A 17981-nucleotide genomic window follows, 5' to 3' on the forward strand; every position below is an offset into this window, starting at 1 on the left:
TTTTTTCTCCCCGCTGTGCTCTACAGTAGTTTCTCATTAGTTATCTGTTTTATGCAGAGTAGTACATATATATCTGTCCCAGTCTCCTAATTTATCCCACTCACCTTTTCCCTCCTTGGTGTCCACACATTTGTTCTCTACTTCTGTGTCCATATTTCTGCTTTGCAAATAGGTTCATCTGTACTATTTTTCTAGATTCCACGTGTGTGTGCATGTGTGTTTGTGTGTGTATGTGCGTGCTCAGTTATGTCTGACTCTTTATGACCCCATGGACTATAGTCTGTGAGGTTCCATTGTCCATGGCATTTTCCAGGCAAGAATACTGGAGTGGGCTACCATTTTCTTCTCCAGGGGTTCTTTTCAACCCAAGGATCGAACCTTGTCCCTTGCATCTCCTGCATTGGCAGGCAGATTCTTTACTGCTAATGCCACCTGAGATATATGTATTAATATAACCTTTAAAATACATTCCAATATACATTAGGTGCAGACAAATACTGTTTGATTTCACTTATACAAGATACCTAGAATAGTAAAATTCATAGTCACAAAATACATTAGTAGATTCCAAGAAGTGAGGGGTAGAAATGGGGCAGAGGGAATGGGGGGGGTTCATGTTTAAAGAGGACACAGTTTCAGTTTAGGAAAGTGAAAAATTTGGGAGATAAATGAGGGAGAAAGTTGCACAACAATGTGAATGTGCTTAGTGTCGCCAAACTGCACAAATATGGTTAAAAAGTGTGTTTTATATTATGTGACTCTTGCCACAATAAAAGGTTTTAAAAATAAAATGTTTAATGCCTAAAAAACAAACAAACAAACAAAAAACCATCTATTTCCTGGTACTCCAATTTTTCCTGTTTCAAATATCTAGGGGATTGTCAGTGAAGTATGTCTTGGTCCAACTTCAAATTATTTCAAACCCAGGATCCTCTACACCAAGGACGGGGGTTGGGGTGCAGTATTGAAGAGAGTGGTGCTGGCCAGCATCAGTTCAGGGGAAGGAGGGCCAAGAAGGAAAGCTGCGCTTGCACTGTCATTTCCAATCTCCTTCACAACCTTTTACAGGCTTAGATTAGATGCTCAACTAGCTTGTCAACATTCATTTAATTAACCAGACAACATTCATTTATTGACCAGATAGATATGCCTCTTCATAGCATAGCAAACCTACTTGCATTTGGTGGCCCCAGAATACACATTCCTGGAATCTCTCTGAATGGAACAAAATGAGAACCATGAAAGATAAATGAGACAGACTTCATAGGGTGAAAGTACATGACAGCATCTTTCTTTCCACTCTTTGTTCAAACTGCACTCTGGGTGTAGCTATCAGTTCAGTTCAGTTAAGTTGCTCAGTTGTGTCCGACTCTTTGCGACCCCATGAATCGCAGCACGCCAGGCCTCCCTGTCCATCACCAATCCCGGAGTTCACTCAGACTCACATCCATCGAGTCGTGATGCCATCCAGCCATCTCATCCTCTGCCGACCCCTCCTCCTCCTGCCTCCAATCCCTCCCAGCATCAGAGTCTTTTCCAATGAGTCAATTCTTCGCATGAGGTGGTCAAAGTACTGGAGTTTCAGCTTTAGCATCATCACTTCCAAAGAAATCCCAGGGCGGATCTCCTTCAGAATGGACTGGTTGGATCTCCTTGCAGTCCAAGGGACTCTCAAGAGTCTTCTCCAACACCACAGTTCAAAAGCATCAATTCTTCAGCACTCAGCTTCCTTCACAGTCCAACTCTCACATCCATACATGACCACTGGAAAACCATAGCCTTGACTGGACGAACCTTTGTTGGCAAACTAATGTCTCTGCTTTTCAATATGTTATCTAGGTTGGTCATAACTTTCCTTCCAAGGAGTAAGCATCTTTTAATTTCATGGCTGCAATCACCATCTGCAGTGATTTTGGAGCCCCCAAAAATAAAGTCTGAAAATGTTTCCACTGTTTCCCCATCTATTTCCCATGAAGTGATGGGACCAGATGCCATGATCTTCATTTTCTGAATGTTGAGCTTTAAGCCAGCTTTTTCACTCTCCACTTTCACTTTCATCAAGAGGCTTTTTAGTTCCTCTTCACTTTCTGCTATAAGGGTGGTGTCACCTGCATATCTGAGGTTATTGATATTTCTCCCAGCAAACTTCATTCCAGCTTGTGCTTCTTCCAGCCCAGCATTTCTCATGATGTACTCAGCATATAAGTTAAATAAGCAGGGTGACAATATACAGCCTTGATGTACTCCTTTTCCTATTTGGAACCAGTCTGTTGTTCCATGTCCAGTTCTAACTGTTGCTTCCTGACCTGCTTATAGATTTCTCAAGAGGAGGGCAGGTGGTCTGGTATGCCCATCTCTTTCAGAATTTTCCACAGTTTATTATGATCCACACAGTCAAAGGCTTTGGAATAGTTAATATGCAGAAATAGATGTTTTTCTGGAACCCTCTTGCTTTTTCCATGATCCAGCGGATGTTGGCAATTTGATCTCTGGTTCCTCTGCCTTTTCTAAAACCAGCCTGAACATCTGGAAGTTCAAGTTCACATATTGCTGAAGCCTGGCTTGGAGAATTTTGGGCATTACTTTACTAGCGTGTGAGATGAATGCAATTGTGTGGTAGTTCGAGCATTCTTTGGCATTGCCTTTCTTTGGGATTATAATGAAAACTGACCTTTTGCAGTCCTGTGGCCACTGCTGAGTTTTCCAAATTTGCTGGCATATTGAGTGCAGCACTTTCACAGCATCATCTTTCAGGATTTGGAATAGCTCAACTGGAATTCCATCACCTCCACTAGCTTTGTTCGTAGTGATGCTTTCTAAGGCCCACTTGACTTCACATTCCAGGATGTCTGGCTCTAGGTCAGTGATCACACCATTGTGATTATCTGGGTTGTGAAGATCTTTTTTGTACAGTTCTTCTGTGTATTCCTGCCACCTCTTCTTAATATCTTCTGCTTCTGTTAGGTCCGTACCATTTCTGTCCTTTATCGAGCCCATCTTTGCATGAAATGTTCCCTTGGTATCTATAATTTTGTTGAAGAGATCTCTAGTCTTTCCTATTCTGTTGTTTTCCTCTATTTCTTTGCATTGATTGCTGAGGAAGGCTTTCTTATCTCTTCTTGCAGAGTTCTTTTTGGAACTCTGCATTCAGATGCTTATATCTTTCCTTTTCTCCTTTGCTTTTCGCTTCTCTTCTTTTCACAGCTATTTGTAAGGCCTCCTCAGACAGCCATTTTGCTTTTTTGCATTTATTTTCCATGGGGATGGTCTTGATCCCTGTCTCCTCTACAATGTCACAAACCTCAGTCCATAGTTCATCAGGCACTCTATCTATCAGATCTAGTCCCTTAAGTCTATTTCTCACTTCCACTGTATAATCATAAGGGATTTGATTTAGGTCATACCTGAATGGTCTAGTGGTTTTCCCTACTTTCTTCAATTTCAGTCTGAATTTGGCAATAAGGAGTTCATGATCTGAGCCACAGTCAGCTCCTGGTCTTGTTTTTGTTGACTGTGTAGAGCTTCTCCATCTTTGGCTGCAAAGAATAGATTCAATCTGATTTTGGTTTGACCATCTGGTGAGGTCCATGGTGAGAGTCTTCTCTTGTGTTGTTGGAAGAGGGTGTTTGTTATGACCAGTGCATTTTCTTGGCAAAAATATATTAGTCTTTGCCCTGCTTCATTCCATAATCCAAGGCCAAATTTGCCTGTTACTTCAGGTGTTTATTGACTTCCTACTTTTGCAATCCAGTCCCCTATAATGAAAAGGACATCTTTTTTGGGTGTTAGTTCTAAAAGGTCTTGGAGGTCTTCATAGAACCGTTCAACTTCAGCTTCTTCAGCGTTACTGGTTGGGGCATAGACTTGGATTACTCTGGTATTGAATGGTTTGCCTTGGAAATGAACAGAGATCATTCTGTCGTTTTTGAGATTGCATCCATGTACTGCATTTCAGACTCTTTTGTTGACCATGATGGCTACTCCATTTCATCTAAGGAATTCCTTCTGCAGTAGTAGATATAATGGTCATCTGAGTTAAATTCACCCATTCCAGTCCATTTTAGTTCACTGATTCCTAGAATGTCGATGTTCACTCTTGCCATATCCTGTTTGACCACTTCCAATTTGCCTTGGTTCATGGACCTGACATTCCAGGTTCCTATGCAATATTGCTCTTTACAGCATCGGACCTTGCGTCTATCACCAGTCACATCCACAGCTGGGTACTGTTTTTGCTTTGGCTCCATCCCTTCATTCTTTCTGGAGTTATTTCTCCACTGATCTCCAGTAGCATATTGGGCCCCTATTGACCTGGGGAGTTCCTCTTTCAGTGTCCTATCTTTTTGCCTTTTCATACTGTTCATGGGGTTCTCAAGGCAAGAATACTGAAGTGGTTTGCCATTCCCTTCTCCAGTGGACCACATTCTGTCAGCTATAGCCCATAGCTTTACTGCTCTTTTAGTCATGAGAACATCCTCATTCCAACAATCAAAACAGCTATTCCGTGGTAACAATAATCATTCTGAACTTTTCTTAAAGCTTTTCTCTTTCTTCATTTGGATACCACCTCTTATTGGAAAGGCTGCCATGGGCTAGGGGCACATAATCAACTGTGTCTCTGTTTCTCTTGCTCCTTAATTTCTTTCCTCTGTTCACTCAGTATAATTTCAGCTTAGCCTTGATGCAGTGGTGAACAATACAGTAAAAGAAAATGAAAGCACTTAGAACCTGACACCAATGGCTTAAGACTTTGAAAAGAAAGACTCCTGTCTCATAGAGCTTAGAACTTTATAGCTAGTCTACCTCAGGTGGTTTAATACTGCTCCTTACCCTGGCTGTTTCCCTCCACCTTCATGCAATGTCAGTCACCCCTCTACTAGGTCACTTTGCCTCTCTCTGTGTGTCCCTTGTGGGTGGAATCTCTTTCAGGTTGGCTTTTTTTTTTTTTTTGCCTCTTCCCATTGTAAAGAGCCCACCACCTTGGCCAGCTGCCAGTGCCCATGTAGCCGGCTCACCTATTGCCTTTTACAACTTTTCTTTGCCACAAGCATGTAACTCCAGCTTCGGGTTTTCATCTTCAGTCTCCAGAAGGAATCAAGTATGTTTCTCTTCCATCTACTAAGACTGTGTAAAACATGATCTAAAACTTACACATGCCAAATGACCACTTACAATGCTCAAGGATTCTATAAGTCAGAGTTCAAATAGCATCTATTTCATGATGTCTGGTGATCAGCAATAAGACTCGAAGGTTAGGGGTTAGGACCTAAAGACAGTTCACTGGTATGACTGGTCATTCATGTGGGCTGTTGGCTGGGGTCTCAGTTCCTCTACAGATCACCTGTCTATGGGGGTTAAATTAGACTTCCTCATAGTTTATGGTCTGGCTTCCCCCAGAACAAGTGTCCTTAGAAGGATTCAAATGGAGACTAGATCATAAACTAGAAGTCACACAACATCATTCTGTTCTCTAATAAGCAGGCACTTTCCACCCAGTTTTAGTGGGAGGGCAAAGAGACTCATGCCTTTCCTGATGACTGGTCAGGTTGTAGAAGAACATATTCCTCTAGCCTTTCTAGGGAAAGACAGTGTGCTTAAAACTTCTTCTTTTCCAAAATGATGGGATCAGGAAAAGCACCTCCATCCACTCCTCCCTGTGGAAGAGAAAAAAATGCCACAAATGCCAGCAACATTCTCTTTTCAGCTTCCAAATTAACCATTTTTTACTTTCAAGGTGGGTGTTGGGCTAAGGAAGCAAAACAGGTCTTCATAACCCTTGCGAATCCTGTACAAGTGGTCTGGCACTTGAATTAGGAAACTGGAAGAGGATGCAAGTCTCTTTGGAGACACTGCTGAAATGGAAACAGAATCTCATATAAACATCTCATTAATTAGAAAGTAGAGTCTGGCAGCACATAAAAGGAGCACAGTTAAATTTAGTGGAGTTAATTTTAGGAATGTAAGGATGGGTCAATATTTAGAAATCTATTAACATAATATTCATCACCCATAAAATACAGAGTGCTTTTACAAAACAATAGAAAAAAACATAGAATCTCATGGGAAACAGGCTACATACATAAGTTGGTAAGTCACATAGACGCACAAATACAAATAACCAATAGATAAACATGCATCCTCATTTGATAAACAAAGATCATGTCAATTAAAGTACTATTTTTAACCTTTAAAATTATAGATAATACAGAATACTGCTACTCAGGGTTTTTTTTTTTGTTGTTGTTGTTTTGTTTTATGCCTTGTGAAGATTCAACTAAATAATGCTCTTACTTGATTAAAACTTTCAGTGATTCTTCCAAAGGGAAGGAATCCTAGCTCTTCTTCCAGGCTTCTCTCCCATGCCCTTCAATGATGACACTCTTGCAGCATTTTCTACTATTCATCTTTGCTCTCTGCCCACAGATCTCATCTTTACCCCTAGATGGTATTTTCAAAGGCAAGAACCAAGTCTTATTAATCTTTTGTATCCTTAATGACACTTAGCTCAATACTTTGTACAGCATTTACTGAATAACAAAGACAAAAATAATCTTAGTAATAAGTTTGATATTTATTGAGTTTACTGTGTGCCTGGCATTGTATGAAGCACTTGATAGGAATCATTAAAGCATCACATCCTTAGAGATAAATACTATTATTAGTCTAATTACAGACTAGGAATCAAAGCCACAAAGAAGAAAAGTAATTTGCCTATGCAAAAACAAATGTGTTTATTTCAACTATTTTCTTTTCTCTAATGAGCCTATCAGTAATCCTGGAGGTCTTATACTTTTTTTTTCCAGCATGTGATACTAGAGAATGGAAGGAAAATGAGAAAATTTTCCAAACAATAAAGTACAGGCAAATGAATTGCATACATATTCAAAGAAGGAATCAAAATTTGATTCTACAGTGATCTGACAATAAGAATTAAAGAAAAGGAAGAATGTATAGGTATTGATAGTAAATGTATTTGTTGTTTAGTCACTAGGTCATGGCTGACTCTTCTGTGACCCCATGGACTGTAGCCCACCAGGCTCCTCTGTTCATGGGATTTCCCAGGCAAGGATACTGGAGTGAGTTGCATTTCCTTCCCCAGGGGATCTTCCTGACCCAGGGATTGAACCCATATCTCCTGCACTGACAGGCAAATTCTTTACCACTGAGCCACCAGGGATGCCCCTTGATGTATAAATACATAGTTACTATCTAAAGATACTCATCTTAAGAAAATAACTGATTATATCGCTCTTAAAACTGTAAAACCATCTTTAAAATGATGAGAGAAAAAGAAAAACAGTAATTTACATGTAGATCAAAAGCATGCTAGAATCCATTTTGTTTTCTAATCCTGCTTGAATGAGTATTTAAATGAAATTTCTCTATTGTTATTGATTATAGCTTTCTGCAAGCTAACACACTTTCTTTTTTAAAGAAGTGTTAGTCTGATAACTAAAATTCTGTGTACCTTTAAATTCACCTCCACAGCTCTAAGCCTTGAAGGATATATAATTTGCATCCTTTAAGGGGCGAAAAGACATATTGTAAAGGTTAGTTGTGGTCTTATGTACTTACTGGATGCAGTATTTCTATTCCAGGACAAAGGAATAACCTGACTGTTTCTGCTTAATAATTCACTTAGAAGGTTCTAGGCTTTCACCAGGCTCATGTTGTGCTGAATGAAATTGGAACTCTGGGTCACAGCTAAATGTAAACCTAAACCTCTCTGAATATAAGCAGCTACGAATGTGTAATTCATGGCAGAAACTTGAATTTGGAAAAGAAGTAATAAAAACAGGAAGAAATGAAGTGAGAATCCCAGAGCCTTCCTCGCATGCCAGAATAAAGTAGACGTGTGCTGCACTCTTTCCTTCTGTGGGTCCCTTCCACACCTGTTGTTGCTTTCCTGGGGAACTGGCCAAAGTGATCCTATTTCTAAGCCCTAATGGAGAGAAATGATTCTGTCCCAACAACAGGAAGCCAAGGTTCACATTTTCCATCTTTTCCTCCTTTTTAAAAAATAGTCTTTGATATGGGAATATTGACTTAGTGCAATGGAATATTGATTTAGGAATATTGATTTTGCTTTTAGGAAAAGCAAAACGACACCATCAGATGCAAGCAGCGTAGGAAAGTCGGTAAATAGATGGAATTTTAGCATCAGGGTGACTCAGAGCTCTTTTGTTTGTTTTTGGTTGCTTGGTTGGTTATAGGTTGCTTGGTTTTGTGGACATGTTTTGTTAGAGAAATGACCCCTAAGAGGTGAGTGGGCTCTGCCTCTTGATGATTTCATATATAATTGGGTATTGTTAACCTCTCTGTTTGTGATCCCATGGACTGTCACCTGCCAGGCTTCTCTGTTCATGGAATTCTCCAGGCGAGAATACTACAGTGGGTAGCCATTCCCTTCTCCAGGGAACATTCCCTACCCAGGGACTGAACCTGGGCCTCCTGCGTTGCAGGCAGATTCTTTACCATCTGAGCCATTAGGGAAGCTGATTTCATGCATATTTCATTGAAAATGACTGCTCTCTTGGACACATTGTCCCCAAACAAAGTGCAGGCTCTAATTTTATTACACTGAAAAATTCTTCTGCAAAAATCACAGCCCATTTATTAAGGTTTATAGGAAGAATATTTCATGTGTATAGTCATTTTTAAACTCTGTTTTGCATGCTTACGTGGCCAGCGCTGAGCTTTACCAAAAAATTGGAAACACAGAAATTATCCCCAGAAATTCTAAAAGCTAGCATGAAAGGAAGTAAAGCAATGGTGGTCTACTTGAAATCATTTTCACACATTCTTGATAAAACAGTATCACACATTCTTGCCAACAAAATTGCTGTCACAAGCACACATAAGTTTGTTTGTATTCAAGCAAAGTTGAATTTTTTTCACTGTCACATGATATTTGAAAGCACAATCATTCATTCATCCCAGTTTATAACTCAGTATTGTCACCTTTACCAAGCTACTTAGCCTCACCAAGCCTTGGCTTTCTCATCATCTAATGATAATACTTACTTCCTGGAGTTGATATGAGAAGCAAATGGAATAATAAAGTATGTCTTTTCAGGAATCAAATAGCATAGTTCTTTCCAACTGTGGAAGTATATCTCCATTACTAAATCACAGATATTGGCACAAAATGAAATATAATTCTAGCCATCAGAGGTTTCCAAGAGAGAAGGAAAGGCACTGGGCAGTCACGATTGCTGCAACTGGGAAGTTTTAAGCTTATGATCCCTTGGACAGAAGGCTGCGGAGGAGATCCAAGCATCAGATGGGTGGTTCGACTAATGGACTTTCAAGATTCCCCTTCTCTAACTCTATTATGTTGGCTTGTTCATGATTCATAGCTTTTCCCTGGGCGAAGTTTTATTTTATTTTTTCCCAGAATGAATAAAACATAAAAACAACAGCAACTTGTACTCTTTGCCCAAATGCCCTCGAAAAGGCCATGAGCTGACCCTTCTCACATGCTCAGTCAATAAATACTAATGGTCCAGGAGAACGTGACTCTGGTCTCCTGCCAACCTGGATAGGTTCATCAAGATTAACAGTTTTATGTGGCTCTTTTGCTTCTGAAAAGAAGATCCAAGTGCCAAACCCAGGTCTATCTGACTTCAGAGCCCTACTCCTCACAACTTTCTAGATATATTTGTGTGATGAAAGACTGATTCAGTAGTGGAAATACAATTTCTCAGCCTGTCATCTTAATTCAGCAAATGTATTAACCAATATTTACCACAAACCTTGTGATTTCTGCCCCCAGAATGAAGTTATACAGGTTGAAGAAGAGGGGAAACTGACACCCGAGGAAGTTTGATTCGACTTTAAAACATTTAGTTCAGCTGGAGAAATATCCTTCTTGAATCTGATTCATTTGGAGAAATTTTCTGGTATAGAATTAGACTTTTACTGTAATTTATTTTTCTTGAGCAGTGCTTGTGGTAGGCAAATTCTAGATTTCTCTGATATCTGGTGTAGTTCTAGCTAAATGAAACATCACTTCCCCCACCAGTATCTCTGTTTTCAGGAGTTAGGCAAGACCACAAAACTAGCTTTGGGGGAATGAATTAGAAGCAGAAACTATATATCTCTTTTCTGGGAAAACTTTGTAATCATTGCTGGAGCTTGAGTTTTCAACCTCTCAGCCCTGTTACATGGTGCCATGATGATGCATGTGAGTCTGTGGTCTCATAAAATGATGTGGAATAAATAAACAGAGCAGAACTTCCCACAGACCTGCAGTGGACAGACATATACATTAGGGAGAAATAAACATTTGTGTTTCAAGTCACTAGAATTTGGGGTTTGTTTGTTCACACCTGGCCTGGCCTATCCTGACAGATTCAATGCTCATAGCCATGGGTATATGTAAAACAGATCTAATTAAAGCGGCCATAACAAACAGCCACTTTGTACTCATTTCTTTCTCCAAAGCTATTGCACAGGTTTTTATTTTTCTAGAAACTTTTATAAATGTAGCAAGATACCAATGAAAAAAGTCAAAGACAATTTGTAGTGTGTTTGGATCATTCATTTCACAATATGGCTATCTCTATTACAGCTCTTTGTAATTAAATGTGCACTAATTATGAGTTTCAGTAGGACGGAAAGTCAGACTTATACTTCTTCCCAGGTATCCTAGTGCCTACCACAGAACTTTCAAGACAACAAACGTTTACTGCATAATTCCTACTAAAAACACTTGTTCTAAAAATACTTCTCCTACAGGTGCAAAATTCCATCAGCTGATATGATCCTTGCCTCAACTTTCAAATTTTATTTGATGTGATTCTTGGATTCCTCAGCCTAGCATGTTTTGTCTATAATATGCTTCCCATTTGAAATATGCTCCTTAGATCGCACTGATGAATTTCATTCCACCTCCTCCAGAATCACTTCCAAATGTAATCCAACTCAAGCGGTTCTCAGACCTTGTGGTCTCAGGATCACTTAACACTCCTAAGAGTCCAAAGAACTTTTGTTTACATGGAAGATAGTTATTTACATTTATTGTTTAAGAAATTAAAACTGAGAAGATTTAAAAATACATATTTATGCCTTTCCTTAAAATAGCAATAATAAACCTATTGCATGTGAATGCAAACAACACATTTTATGAAAAAAGAACCTATATTTTCCAAATGAAAACATTTTTACTGAGAGTGGCATTGTTTTACATTTTTGCAAATCTCTATAATGTCTGGCTTAAGAGAAGACAGCTGTATTCTCTTATCTGATTCTGCATTCAATTTGCTGAATATCCCACATCATATATCTTCTGAAGATTTTCACTGTATACTTGTGAGGGTAAGAGAGTAAAAATGGAAAATGAAATCTTAGTGTGATTATGGAAATTGCTTTGAATTTGTGCACCCCTGAAAGGCTCTTGGGGACTCTTGGTGGTCTTTCACTTTCTTCTCTGAAATGCTCTTGTATTAAGAAACCCAGTGGCAGAGTTTACCACTTGATTATTCTTCAACTGTCTTATGCATATAAGACTTGTTCCCAACCTAAATTGTAAATACTATGAAGGCAGGGACAATGAATGCTTACCAAATACAGAAAAGTGCAAAGCCTGCTGTAATACAATCACAGAATTATGACCAGGATTAGCAAGGACTAAAGTTCCATTATTTTTAAAATAAATATACCATTAAAAATAGTCTAAACTTTTAAATCTTTTCTCATTCAACTTCTTACCCCCAGAGACAACCAGAATAATGAATGAAGTAGTCATCTCTACAGTAAGTTTTCATACTTTTACACAAATATATCCACATGTAACATTCAGTATTGAATTGCTTGAGTTTTCCTTATGTAAATATTGTTTTATATATCTTCCTTTTATGGGGTTGCAAAAAGTCAGACACAACTGAGCGACTTCACTTTCACTTTCACTTTATCTTCTTTTTAGCTCAGAGTCCTATTTTTGAGATATCCCCACATTGCTACTTACAAATCTCGTAAGACCTAAGACCACGTATTATTTCTTCATTTCCTGCTGGTAGACATTAAAATTGTTCTTAAATGATCATACATAGCTTGTGTGTATAAATAATGCTAAAGTGAGTATCCTTGTTCATGTTTTCTCAGCTATTTTACAATAATTGCTTAGATTAAACTCTTAAAAATGATGAAGTAACTGGTCTTTTGTACCCGTGTACTTTTCTGTCTTGTTAGTCACTCAGTCGTGTCTGACTCTTTGCAACCCCATGGACTATAGCCCGCCAGGCTCCTCTGTGCATGGGATTCTCCAGGCAGGAATACTGGAGTGGGTAGCCTAGATGTAATCATCCCAAATAGTATACATCATTTTTTTTTCCTGGAAGTACTTTTATTACTTTTTATCAAGGTTCTTCCTTTTAAATTTTATTTCTATTTCTACCACCAGTGTATGAGAGTGCCGTTTGCCTCGTACTCTATATTGTCAGGTTTTAGTTATGCTTTATTGCTCTTCTTTTAGCTAGCCCTGTTTTAGGACACAGTGTGATTTCAGCAAATACTTGTGACCTGAGGCAACTCTAGCCTGAGGCTTGAAAATTTGGATGTGAACACATGTTAAACGCAAAAGCACGCCAACCCTTTCCTGATCTTACGTGATCCATAAAATGGACGAACAAGTTAGGTCGCAGATATTAAACAAACCCAGAAGCTTCTTCTGTTGTCTTCCATTTCTGAGAAATGCTTTGTGTTCCCTGCTTCTTAAGTACAGTAACTCTGCCCTCACTGCCGCCATCCTTAGTCTCTAAAACCACCATCCTGTCTTTGAGGTCACTGTCGCCAAAGCCCCCAGACGAGCGCAGCTGAGGCGCTTCATCTTGACAGAAGCTGCCAGAATTCCCTTCTGCAAAGCAGACTCTACTGAGGGATGCATAGCTGTGCAGTGAGAGGCTGCTGTCTGCATTTAATTACTCTGCTGTGAGGCTAATGTGATTGTTTCAAGACCCTACAAATTACCAGATGTCGACAATCAGCTCAAATGTGTTTCCCTGTCCTTATAAGCTGAAGAAAACATAAAAACCAAGGGGCAGAGAGTTAACTTCTTGATGGTGGTCGCATCAAGTACATGTCTTCTCATTTGAGGCGAATGGTGAATGGATGTGTGGGAAATGTGATGATAGCCCTGTTGTAACCCAGCTTGGCTTAGATACCTGTGACGGACTAAGCTTGCAACCACATGCACATTCTGTGTCAAGAAATACATATTAGGGCTATCAACGGCATGACATACACTGGGCGGTCCTCCTATACTCCTGCTGGGTAAAACCAGGAGTGCGCATGTCTTTGTGATTATCTTGTAAAATAAAACTCAAATTTGCAATGAAAAATTAAGTTTTATGGTTTGTAGGATATTTTAAAATATTAATACTATTAACGATGATTTCAAGCATCAGTAATGTTTATATTTGACAGAAGAATTGAAGGTGAATTGTGAGTCACGTGGCCAGACAGTTTAGGATGAAGGCCAGGACCTGGTGGTCCTGTGCAAACATAATCCCTAACTTTCCCCCCACTTATGTGTTTATGAACAGAAAGCTCTGGTGGACACTTCAGGAAAATTCAAAGTTTACAGAACTGGTGACTTTATCTAATGATTTGCAAATTGTGCTTCGTTTCTGCTGTTATCAAATATCCCATAGCTACTTCCCCAGTGGATTTAGTGAATGAAATGATCCTTGGAATTCAGAAATTTTAAATTAGAACTTGGTTTTTGCATCTTTCAAATTTCATATTCTCTCTCTCCCATGCTAGATATGTTTATTTAGCTCACTTTTTCCCAAACCTACTAAAAAATCTTGTTGTTGTTCAGTTCACTAAGTCGTGTCCAACTCTTTGCAACCCCATGCACTGCAGCTCGCCAGGCTCTTCTTTCCATGTGATTTCCCAGGCAAGAATACAGGAGTGGGTTGCCATTTCCTTCTCCAGGGGCATCTCCAACATTGCAGGCAGATTCTTTAGCACCGAGCCACCAAGGAAGCCTCACTGAAATTTTTACTGTGTTTTAAATACTTGGAATGTCAATTTTAACCATATCTACAAAGACTTTCAAAGCTAACTGGCTAATGAAATTTGATTTCAATATCACCTTAGAATATTTACAACTAATTTGCCACACTTTTCCAAGAGAAAAATAGTATCAGAAATAAGCAAATTTGGGGTGACTCCACTTTAAAATTTTTTACTCTTATTACATAAAGGTATTTTTGCATCCAAAATATGCAAAAGGTTAATAAAAAGTTTAAAAAATACATTTATTTTAGGAGCAGGAATCAGAGAAGGTGTAGCATTTAGGTTTGTGAACTTCATGATTCCTTTGCATTTTGCAGTAGGCATTGGTAAGAAGATACCTTTTCTGAGAGGCTTATCACGAAGTCAGATAATCTGGCTACATAACATAAAAATATTTCAAAAATGGAAAACTCATTAAAGTACAATAAATAAATTTCACGTAGTAAAAGCAAGCAAGAATTGAAAGGGAACAAATATATCCTCAAGCTGGGAAAAATCATTTTAAACTCTCAAACATTTATTTGATACTATCTTTCCAAGAATAATGGAGCAGAAATAATCACATTCCTTTTCCTTTACATACTTTTGTTCAGAGAAACCAGATGCAGAATGAAGCTTTGCTTCCCTGCCAAACTGTCAACTTTGTTTAATATTTAAGTTTCATGCAACATAAACAAAAGATGCGAAATTATTGTTAGTGTGGAGGGTTCTGAATTTGAATCGTTTTTGACTGATCACTGTGTGTTCTGAAAATAGACACCCATCTCCATATGGCCTAGATCTTTCGAGTGTTTCTTGCTGTAATTCCAGTGGTGATGAAAAGTGAAGTGGTTTTATAAATGTGGGCATGAGTACATGCTTTATATATATTTCAAGTGGTATGGTTTCCCACTATTGAAATGTCTTCGTGTTGTTTTGAAGGAATATCTCTTTCAGAGAGAATTTAAAAGCTCTCAAAAAAACCGTCTTGATCAAGAGCAGTTTGATATGAATCATGGATTGAGTGTGCTTCTTACCTCCTTCGCTTCCACAGTCCACTAAATTGGTGGTAAAAGGCTGATTATTTGTCCATATTATTTGTCTTGCCCCATTGTGGCCGTGCTTCCCTCTAGACGGCATATGTTTTACAGTCCTGTTGACTCTGGGCTTGTCCGTGTGATTTTTTCTGGCCAATAGAAAAAGACCGGAAATTTTAATATCACAGTCCAAGCAGGGACTTTAAGTGTACCTATGTGGTTTGACAATGCCTCTCTTGTGTTCCTGTGCTCTGGTTATATGAGCAACTTGCTCCAGATACGTGCTGTTCCTTCACCCTGGGTGTCACCATGAGAGGACATGGGCAGCCCAGCCCAAGCCAGCACCATCAGGAGGAACAGTGGCTGACCCAGAATCCTCATACAGCATGAGTGGGAAATAAAACTACATTGCAAGCAACTGAGTTAATGTGGTTGGTGGTTATAGTAGCAAAATCTGATTGAAAAAAATAACAGTAGAAGAGGAAAGAAAGCAAAAAACTACAACAATAAAAAGCTCTAGAGAGAGGATATCTGAGGATAAAAAGACTCAAAAATGTCTGGAAGGTGGAAAGTTGCTGGCGGATGGTTGACTGGAACAGTTTAGGTGAAACCACAGTTTACAACAGAGAAGGAAATGGCAACCCTCTACAGTATTCTTGCCTGGAGAATCCCCTGGACAGAAGAGCCCGGCAGGCTACATACAGTCCATGGGATAGCAAGAGTCGGACATGACTTAGCGACTAAACCACCACCACCAGTTTACAACACATGCTACCGCTGCCAGGTTGGAAAGCAACCTGACTTGCAGAACCCGGGAATAGCTTGGACCCAGAGATATGAGCAAGCCCAAAGCCTATGAAGCCACTAATCTCAGTTTCCAGAATTTATACAACCTAGGCACTGGGTTAAGGAGCCCCATTTAGGAGACAATGCTCATGGTTAGCTACTGCCCCATTCCTAGATAACAAAAGGTATTAGTCATTTAAGTAAAACCTGTGAGAGATGCAAGGAAAAGACCAATATGATCATGTATAAAGCATATCCTTGGAGGAAAGAAATATAATTCTTGAAGAATTCAGAAGTCTAAAATAACAGCAGTTAGTATTCTCAGAGAGGTTGGAGAAGAGATCACATTTAGAAAAATAAAAAATAAAACATTGTCAAAGAAAAAAATCAATTATAAAGAGGTTTTGGAAATACAAAATACTGCTTGCAATATTACTGATGCTAAGTTTGATTAATTAAGGTGGGGAACACTGGATATATGTATTGGAAAGATACATGTTTCCTGATATAATTAAGAAATAATCCATGGGGTGGTATTTTGAGATTGTGAATATCTTGTTTCATGACCAATTTATATCTAATCAATGGTTTTAGCCCCCATTAGCAATCCTTATCTGAATAAATTATTCTATGGAAAATAGCAACATAAAGTTTTCAAATTTTATCACTATTTTTACATTTATTGTCTGGCTCTGCTTCTTTCTTTTCACTAAGGACTCATGGATCTTTATTCATTTTTAGTCAACACATTATCATTCATAATTACTATTTTTACTTTAGAGACTCACCTTGTCCTAAATTTGACCTCTAGTTGGCTCCTATGAGCTATGCAAAGATTAATAGATCATGTTAAATTGTTAAAAAAAAAAAAACTAAAAATACAAAAACACTAGATACATTATTGGGAGATAAGAACAACAAAAAGTCTGAAAGTGTCCAGATTATAAAACAATGATTTCCCATGAACAAAAAGGTTTCTTATCATGCAAAGGAAAACATATTTTACCAACAATATATGAAAGTATTTTCTAAAGGAATAATGATTTCAGTCTTGAATACTTTATTTATCCAATGTATGAATAAAGCATGAAGGAAAAGTAGAGATATATCCAGCATGCAAAGACAGAAAATTTATCCTGAGGGCACCTTTTTTCAGGAAGCTCTGTCAGGATGTATGTCCAGGAAATTAGGGAAGAAGCCAAACATAAGGAAGACAGGGTTCTGGGAAGGGACAGTTGCCATGCAGGAGAGCAGAGACAGGAAATCTCACCTTGTCGTTTGCGCTACAGGTGGGGAGAGCACTGTGCTCCGTGTGGAGCTAGGGATAGGAGGCCTCCCAGGGGCAGAAATCTAGGGAAAGGAAGTATTTTCCTCAGCTAGGGCTAACATAGCAAAATACCACAAACTCTGTTGCTTAAACAGAAATTCATTTTCCCACACTTTTGATGGCCAAGTGTCCCTGATCAAGCCAGCAGTAATCTTGGTTTCTGGTGAGGACATTCCTTGTATGTGTGTGAGTGAGTGTACACATGTGTGTGTGTGTGCACGTGCGTGTGTGTTTAAGATTTTTTTTTTAATTAAATCTTTATTGAATTTGTTACAATATTTCTTCTGCTTATGTTTGGGGTTTTTTCTGTGAGGCATGAGGGACCTTAGTTTCTCAACCACGGATCGAATCCCACACCCCCTGTGTTGGAAGGCAAAGTCTTAACCACTGGGCAACCAAGGAAGTCCCAATGCTCCTGTCTGGAAGAAAGCACCTTCTTACTGTGTCCTCATATGGCCTTTTCTCTGTCTGTCTCTCTCTCTCCCCATCACCCTCCATCCTGCTGCGTGCGTGTGTGTGTGTGTGTGTGTGTGTGTGTGTAGAGAGGTCTCTGGTGCCTCTAATGGATTCCCGCCTCATCCTTACGACCTAATTTAATCTCTATTTCCTCCTTATAGGCTCCATCTCCAAACATAGTCACCTTGGGATTAGAGCTTCAACATATGAATTTTTCAGGGCACAATTTAGCTCAGAGTAAGGGGATTTTAGAAATTTGTTGTTTTCTTTGAAGAGTGATTCTAATAATACCAGCTAATGCATGTTAAGAGTGTAGTGTGTTTTAGGTACAATTCTAACAGCTATGTAAGTGTTAACATATTTAATCCTATAAA

The sequence above is a fragment of the Bos taurus genome, chromosome 2 (genome assembly GCF_002263795.3).
Source record: "Bos taurus isolate L1 Dominette 01449 registration number 42190680 breed Hereford chromosome 2, ARS-UCD2.0, whole genome shotgun sequence".
Lineage (NCBI taxonomy): Eukaryota > Metazoa > Chordata > Mammalia > Artiodactyla > Bovidae > Bos > Bos taurus.